The sequence below is a fragment of the Eubalaena glacialis genome, chromosome 11 (genome assembly GCF_028564815.1).
Source record: "Eubalaena glacialis isolate mEubGla1 chromosome 11, mEubGla1.1.hap2.+ XY, whole genome shotgun sequence".
In the NCBI taxonomy this organism is placed as follows: domain Eukaryota; kingdom Metazoa; phylum Chordata; class Mammalia; order Artiodactyla; family Balaenidae; genus Eubalaena; species Eubalaena glacialis.
In genome coordinates, this window is record NC_083726.1 from 104,862,111 (window position 1) to 104,870,549 (window position 8,439).

Consider the following 8,439-nt stretch of genomic DNA (forward strand, 5'->3'; position numbering starts at 1 on the left):
CCAAGTAATTTCCTGGAAGAAGCTTGGGTGTGCCTGGATTTCACAGACAAAAGAAACAAAGCCAGCAGGAACCTTGCTGGGGGAAAAGAAAAACAGAGAGAAGACTTACAGATGGATGGAGTGACATAAATGTAATGACATTATTTAATAAATATTAAACACATTTTGCTAAGTGAAAGAATCCAAAGTCAAAAGACTCTATACTGTCTGATTTTATTTATGATATTCTCAAAAAGGCAAAACTATAGGGCTGGAGAACAGATTGGTGGTTGCCAGGGGTTGAGAGGAGGAGCTGACTATAAAGGGAAATGAAAGGAATTCTTGAAGGGTTATGGAATGATTTGGTATCTAGATCATAGTGGTGGATATACAACTCTATGCATTTGGCCAAACCTATAGAATTGTACACCACAGAGAGTGAGTCTTCCTATATGTCAATTTTAAATCTAAATATCATAAAATACTTTTTTAAAAAATAATCTTTGTTCCATAGCTCTATAATCCTTGGCTCTTAATCCTTTCTGATGGATGGGAAAGTCTTGTTAATTATATACAGGAAAAGAGTTAAAGGGCAGGTACTAAGTAATCAGAAAGTAATTAAGATTTTAGCTGTCCTATAAGCTGCTTACACAAGTGTTAATCTCGAATCTTTCTTTAGTGTTTCTTAAAATACCAGTGAGTCGGAAGACACACGTCAAAAACGCATCTCCTCCACATGTTGAATCTCCTAGACTGAGCTTCCCACTCTACTAATGCACAATGGACCCTAGAGAGGAACACTCTAAATGTGAAGGAGGAATGCACAAGGCTGGTCCCTCCTTCCCTTAACACCCTACCATGCTAAGGGATTCTCCAGAACAACGTTATTAATCTTGAAAAAATAACTTCATTAAAAATACAATATTCTCTTTCAGAAAATAGAAAGAAAGGTAGACTTCTCCACTCATTTTATGAGACCAGTTTTACCCTCATGAGTTTTTAAAATTATTTTTATATAAGATTCAGGTGTAAGAATTATAGTTTAACATCTGTATACACTACAAAGTGATCACCACAAGTCTAGTTATCTAGTTACCATCTATCACCATACAACTGACCCCTTCACCCATACCCACATGAAAAATTTTCACACCAAAATCAAACAAAAACAGTAAAAAGGAAAAATACAGACCAATATCTCCCATGAATTTAGATGTAAAAATCCTTAAAATATTAGCATATCCAATACAGCAATATATAAAAATACTAATACGTCAAGACCAAGTGGGATTTATTCCATATATGCAAGATTTGTTCAATATTCAAAACTCAATCAACATAATTCACTCTATCAACAGACTAAAGAAGAAAAATTCTATGATCATACTAACTGATGCAGAAAAACCATTTCACAAAATCTGGCAGCCATTCATGATAAAAACTCTGAACAAACTAGAAATAGAGGGAAACTAATAAAGACCATCTACAAAAAACCTACAGTTAACATCATATTTAATTATGAAAGTCTGAATGCTTTCTCTCTAAGATCGGGAACAAGTCAAGGATGTCTGCTCTTATCACTCTTATCAACACGGTACTGAAAGCTCTGGCCAGTGCAATCAGGCATAAAATAATAGAAACCACAAAGACTGGAAACAAGGGAAAAAAACTGTTTCTATTCACAGATGACATGATTAGAAAATCCTAAGGACTCTATATTTTAAAACCTTCCTAAAACTAATAAGTGAGTTCAGCAATGGGAGATCTCAACCATTTACGTAATTAAACCAGTGTTTCTCAAACTTTACAATTTACCTGCAGTTTTTTTAAAACAGCTTCCTGGCCCCAACCCCTGAGATTCTGATACAATAGTTCTGAAATCAGGCCTAAGGATTTGCATTTCTAACAAATTTCTGGGTGATGTTGATCTGCTAATGCTCAGACCACACTTTGCGTAACCTGGTTTAAACTACTGCCCATAGCCTGATGAAGTGTAAATCATTAACTTAAGGTTGAAATCCAGTTTTATACATCACACTTACTGTCTGAAATCACTTCCTAGAAATGACCCAGTGTCTTTCAAACTCAATACTCAACATGTCCAAACTCAAGTCATTACTCCCCCAATACCTCTGTTCATTACTTTGTGTTCTCTATCTCAGCTGGTATTCCTACCAAGGACCCACTCATCCTAGCAAGAAACCCATAAGTCTTTTGTGATTCCTCACTCCTTCTCATCCTCATCCTTCACATCTCATTAATCACCAAGCCATGCCAATTTCACCTGAATCTTTCTCGAATCTGATCACCTCTGTCTCTAGTTCAGGCCTAAACAGTCTCCAAACTGGTTTTGTTCTCATCGAATCCATCTACACAGCTACCAGAGTAAACTGCAAAGGAAAACACAAAATCGATCCTGTCCCTCCTTCACTTTCAATGGCTCTGAATCACAGACAAGATCAAGGCCAAGCTCCTTGTTTACATAGTGTAAGGGGTCCACTGTGACCTGGACCTGCACCTACCCCGCTCCAGGCACGCTTCTCCTCCTTATGTAATGTGCACTTTGAGGTCCAGCCACCCTGAGCTGCTTCCTTGTAATCCCCTGCACATACCACATTATTTTAGGATGTCACTCCTTTGCTCACGTTTCCGCTTTCCTCAAATGCCTTCTCCTCCCCTTCCAACCCTCCCCATGTCAACAACCCAACACCTACTATCCTTTGAGACTGAGCATTGTAGTCACTTCCTCCAAGAAGCCTTCTTTGATATCCTTACTTAGTGCTCTCATAATACCCCATGTATATTACTTTTCCTAAGCTCACAAAAAGTTTTCCATTTGTTTATTTCTGTTTTCCCCCATTACATCGCTGGCAACTAGAACTAGCTGCACAGGTCTAGTTCTGTGTCTTGTTTATCTCTGTACCTGTGCACAGGTCGTGGCATGGTGTGGACTGGGAAAGATTAAGGGTTTGTTGAATTAAGAAATGAGTCTTGGGGCTTCCCTGGTGGCGCAGTGGTTGAGAATCTGCCTGCTAATGCAGGGGGCACGGGTTCGAGCCCTGGTCTGGGAAGATCCCACATGCCGCGGAGCAACTAGGCCCGTGAGCCACAACTACTGAGCCTGCGCGTCTGGAGCCTGTGCTCCGCAACAAGAGAGGCCATGATAGTGAGAGGCCCGCGCACCGCGATGAAGAGTGGCCCCCGCTCGCCGCAACTGGAGAAAGCCCTCGCACAGAAACGGAGACCCAACATAGCAATCAATTAATCAATCAATCAATAAATCTTTAAAAAAAAAAAAAAAGAAATGAGTCTTTATGCCAAGGCTATGGAACCCTGAATAATGTAGTTAAAATGTCATATATATGAAAGAAAGGAGGAAAAAGAAAGGTTGGTCTCATTGACCCCAGCAGACACGTGACCATACTCATACTCATCCTTCCGCAAGGCAATAGTCTCACCACAGGAAGGAGATGGAATCAGGGGTAGAATGTAGGTAATTCTGTCTAGTTTAGATAGATATACTTCTACTAAAGAACTTCAATTCTGGCATGATTTGGTCAAGTCTTACACTGGGCATTCCAAAGACTACAAGTTATGTAAAACACAGACCTTTCCTCCTGCAATTTGTATTTGGGTGGAGAAATGAGACTAATATTCATAAAATAATCACTAAATAATACATGGCAGTGTTTACTAAGGTACTAAATTATATTTGTATAAACAGTGCACACTCTAGGGGTTCAGAAAAAAATTACACACTTGTTTTGGATCAGCAGTGGAAAGGTTCAACGAAAGAGGTAATATTGGATATGCACGCAGGCTGATTATAAGCACTGAGATGAAAATGACTCTTTTCTAGTTATTCTAACATTTGCTCTGCAGTAATAAGGATCAGAATGTGATGGTGGTGATGATTTTCTTAGGCTGGACCATTTATTGAGCACTTACTCTGAAGTAGGGATGCTGCTATATGATTTCTCACACATTATTTCCAACCCTTCCAGGAACGCCGAAGTTTGATATCAGCCTTCTTTTACAGAAGAGAAAACTAAGGCTCAGAGGAATGAAACCATTGTCCTAAGGATACAAGGACAGGGAGACACAGAGCCAGGGTATCTGCCTGACCTGCAGCTCTCCCCTCCACCCCAGGTGCTGTTTGGGCCTCAAGGACACATTGCAGAATGAATAGCTCTTGGGGCAGAAAGTCTTCCCTGAGAGTTTATTTTCCCTACTCGTAGCCTCCAAGAAATATATCTGTGCAGGTGGGTGGAGGCAATGGTGGGATGCAAATTCCACATCTCTTTGAGGACTGAAGTTGAAGAGTTCCTTTGGGATGTCAGTCGACTGAAGAAAATTTGCGCAGCCTAAGATTTGTGAGTTAAGTTTTATCCGGGGATCTTACTGAGGACTGTAGCCTGGGAGTCAGCCTCTCACATAGCTCTGAGGAACTGCTCCAAAGAGGTAAAACGCTCTGGTCCAAAACGACAGCTCCTACCACTCTGTGACTCTCTCAGAACTTGTCACTGGCAGAGAGAAATTTCTTCCCTGCAGGGGAGATTAGCCCTCTGAATTGTCGTTCTTCTTCTCTGTTTAATATAAAAGCACCAGGCCAAGAGAGAAGACTCCCTAAGAACAAGTTCAGTCCTCAGACTCAGATCCTGAAGGCACCTCTGAAGGCAAGAAGCCGTTAGACCCCAGGCCCTGTGCTATGACCTAGCAGTGCATGGTCTAATCTGGGAGGAAGGGAGGGAAATAAAACATTCAAGTTTTTACTTCATCGAATGATGGGAGAATAATGCTAGTTTTGAGCTCGATTTTTGGTCATGATGGATGTATTTAGACTTGATTTTGGTGATTTCTGCAATGTCAATAGCATTTTCACCAACACTGTGAACTTCTCTTCTCCTGGCTTAAACATCCTTAGTTTCTTCAGTAATTATTCTGATAGTTTCTAGAATTTTCCCTCTGGTCAGCCCTCCTCCACATCCTCACCAAGCTTGTTGGTCTCATCTAGAACGTATGTAGTTAGCCAACATTTTTCTTGAAATACTGTGTCTGCATTAACATAACACTCCATGTGTCATCTAGCATGGCTAGACCACATTCTAATAGTACAATATATACATGTGATCAGGACAGTATTACTGAGAGAGTCCAAAGCTGAATTGTCCACCCTCCCACCATCTGACACATCACACTATTGATTGTCTGCTAAATCTGTTGTCTGCTACAGCCTTGGGAGTAACTGCCAAGACAATCTCAACTCTCCTTATTCTCAACATTTAGAACTTCCTTTTCTTTTTTCTATTTATTTAGATATAGAACTTTACATCTATTTAATTTCAAATGCATCTAGTTTAAGTCTGTGGAAGGCCTTATTTAGTATCATATGATGCCCCTAGAAAGTTCTTTAAAAATACTGGTTAACAGAATGCTTAATATATACTTTTTAAATTAAAAAAAAAATGAAATATGTCTCTGCAGAAAGGGGAAGTTTCAACAGTCTGCAGTCATCTGTCACTTTTTCAGGCTCATGGCGAAGGTACCATGGAAAATTTGCCTAGAATTTACATTTCAGTATCCTTATAGCAGCAAAGGAAAGCTGGAAAATACTTAAAAGTTTTGACTGTTTTCCAGAAATTCCTGTGCAAATTTCCCAGTTCCATTGATTTCATTTGGCATTACAGAGCTAAGGTCCTTAGAGTAAGAGCATCTTACTACCATGACAGGCATTTTCATACACTTGCAGAAGCTCAGATATGGAGACGGGAGCCTTGGTACATAACACATCTTTGTCAGCATGGGCTAGAAGGGGGGTGTCTGCCATGATAATCTTCTTGACGGAATCTCTTAATCTCAGTTTTCTCATCAGATAAAAATACATGTGAAAAATGAACTGCAACAGAAGAAAATGAGAAATGGTAATTTCAGGTAGATCCCAACCCTGACTGTGACGCTGGAAGATATTTTAGAAGAATATGGCAATTGTCCTCCTACTTACTGAAAGTCCATCATTATATCATCAAGAAGAGGCTCTATTCTACATCAGCAACTCTTAATTCATTTGAGGTCATGGACCTCCTTGAAAACTTGATGAAAGCTATGAATTCTCTCTCCTCTCCCAATAAATGTACACACACTGCATACATACATATTTCTTTTACAGACACTTTTAGGGGTTTCCATACCTTCCGATATCTGTGCCTAAAGCAGTGCATTAAGAAAAATTGTGAAGACATATTGGGTTTAGAAGAAAAAAAATGCCCTGTTTGAATAGTGATGGCTTCCCTAATAGCATGAGAAATGGGTAGTGGCATCCATTGAATCTACCACTCCCAATTTTTCAAATCCTTCTTGCTCCAAATAATTTATTCTACCTATGTTGTTGTTTTTTATTGAAGTATAGTTGAGTTACAATGTTGTGTTAGTTTCAGGTGTACAGATCCTTCTTCAGATTCTTTTCCAGTATAGGTTATTACAAGATATTGAATATAGTTCCCTGTGCTAAATAGTAGGTCCTTGTTGTTTATCTATTTTATGTACAGTAGTGTGTATCTGTTAATCCCAAGCTCCTAATTTATCCCTCCCTCCTCCTTTCCCCTTTGGTAACCATAAGTTTGTTTCCTACGTCTATGAGCCTTTTTCTGTTTTGTAAATAAGTCCATTTGTATCATTTTTTTTAGATTCCACATATAAGTGATATCATATGATACTTGTCTTTCTCTGTCTGACTTACTTCACTTCGTATGACAATCTCTAGGTCCATTCGTGTTGCTGCAAATGGCATTATTTCATTCTTTTTAATGGCTGAGTAATATTCCATCATATATATATATATACCATGTCTATATATACCTTCTATATATATATACCATGTCTTCTTTATCCATTCATCTGTCAATGGACATTTAGGTTGCTTCCATGTCTTGGCTACTGTAAATAGTGCTGCTGTGAACATTGGGGTGCATGTATCTTTTTGAATTACAGTGTTCGCTTTTTTTGGATATATGCCCAGGAGTGGGATTGCTGGATCATATGGTAGCTCTACCTATGTTATTCTATGTTATTTTTCAATTGTCTGTCTCCCCTAGAACATAAATTCCACAAGAGAGCAGAGATTTTGAGATTGTCTGTTGCCTACTGCTGTATCTAGATACCTTGTATTTATAAACAGTGTATCTAGATGCAGTGTCTAGAACAATACCTGGAGGAATTATGTGCTCAAAAAATATTATTGAAAGAAGAAATATGTCCCTTCTTGAGACCTCTGAGCTACGAACTTTACTATCTTCTGTGTAAAGTAATATTTGCTTTTATTTATAATGCGGTCAGATACTTTGTTTCAAAGGCTATGTTCTATCTACATCATTTTGAAATTTATAGACTAAATCTGTATTTGGTTTTCCTCACTTTTATTAATTTTAATTCTATACTGTTTTCCTTTTCATATTTTTCTAGATTAATCTCTTTTCTCCCATCAAATGACCACCACCTCCTTATTTATTTCAGTTCCATTGACTAAGGATAGGATCTAGCTGGTGGCATCAATTTACTAAATGAAGTGAACAAAATGCACTACATTTAAATGACTACAAAATAAATGTCAGTTTCTCCAAATATATTTGCATAATTTGTCAGCTCTAAACATATTAGAACAATGTAAATACTGAATATTGAAAATATTAATATAAATAAGCATTTATTATTAGCAGCAACAATGGAAATGTCTAGTGAAAATGTGACTTGGGTGCTTTAAAAACTGTTTGTGCCCTCAAATGATTTAAATATGGCCTCTGCAACTTGTTCCCATTTAAATTACTTCACAAGCCATTTCCTCAAATAAGGTACAAAGTCAGTTTTAGCACTTGTTAAATTATAACAAGTTCTGAGTTAGAAGACTATGAATTAATGAAGTTTTATTTTGTAATCTGCATTCCTAGGTTTAATCAAAACAGTGCTTTGGCTTCTTTTAATTTAAAAGAAAAATTAGTGAAAACTACAATAAATAAAATTTGATGGTTTGTGCTGGAATACACGCTACATCTTGAAATTATGACCGACAAAACTCTAAAGCTCAGTTTGAGGACAAATTTTAAGATTTAGGGCTAAATACATGTAGTTAAAATTCATAATTTCTTAGCACCCTGCATTCACTGCCAGCTAACTTTCAAAATATCTGGCTGATAAGGAAGCTGGCAGAGACCCCAAAGGAACAGAAGTTAGTGATACAAAGTAAGGCCTATGCGAATTTTCTGCTACTGGTTTTAGATTACTTGCCTCAGAAGCGTATGCACTGAAATGACTTGATTTTTAGACATATCCACACAATTATTCATAGGACGCACAGTTATAAGTTCCAGACCCTTGTCTGCACACTCAGGTATATCCGTGTTCACATGGGTGGCCGTGCTCTCACATGTGCCATGAATTGTCAGGAATGCTGTTCAGAGTTGGCTGATC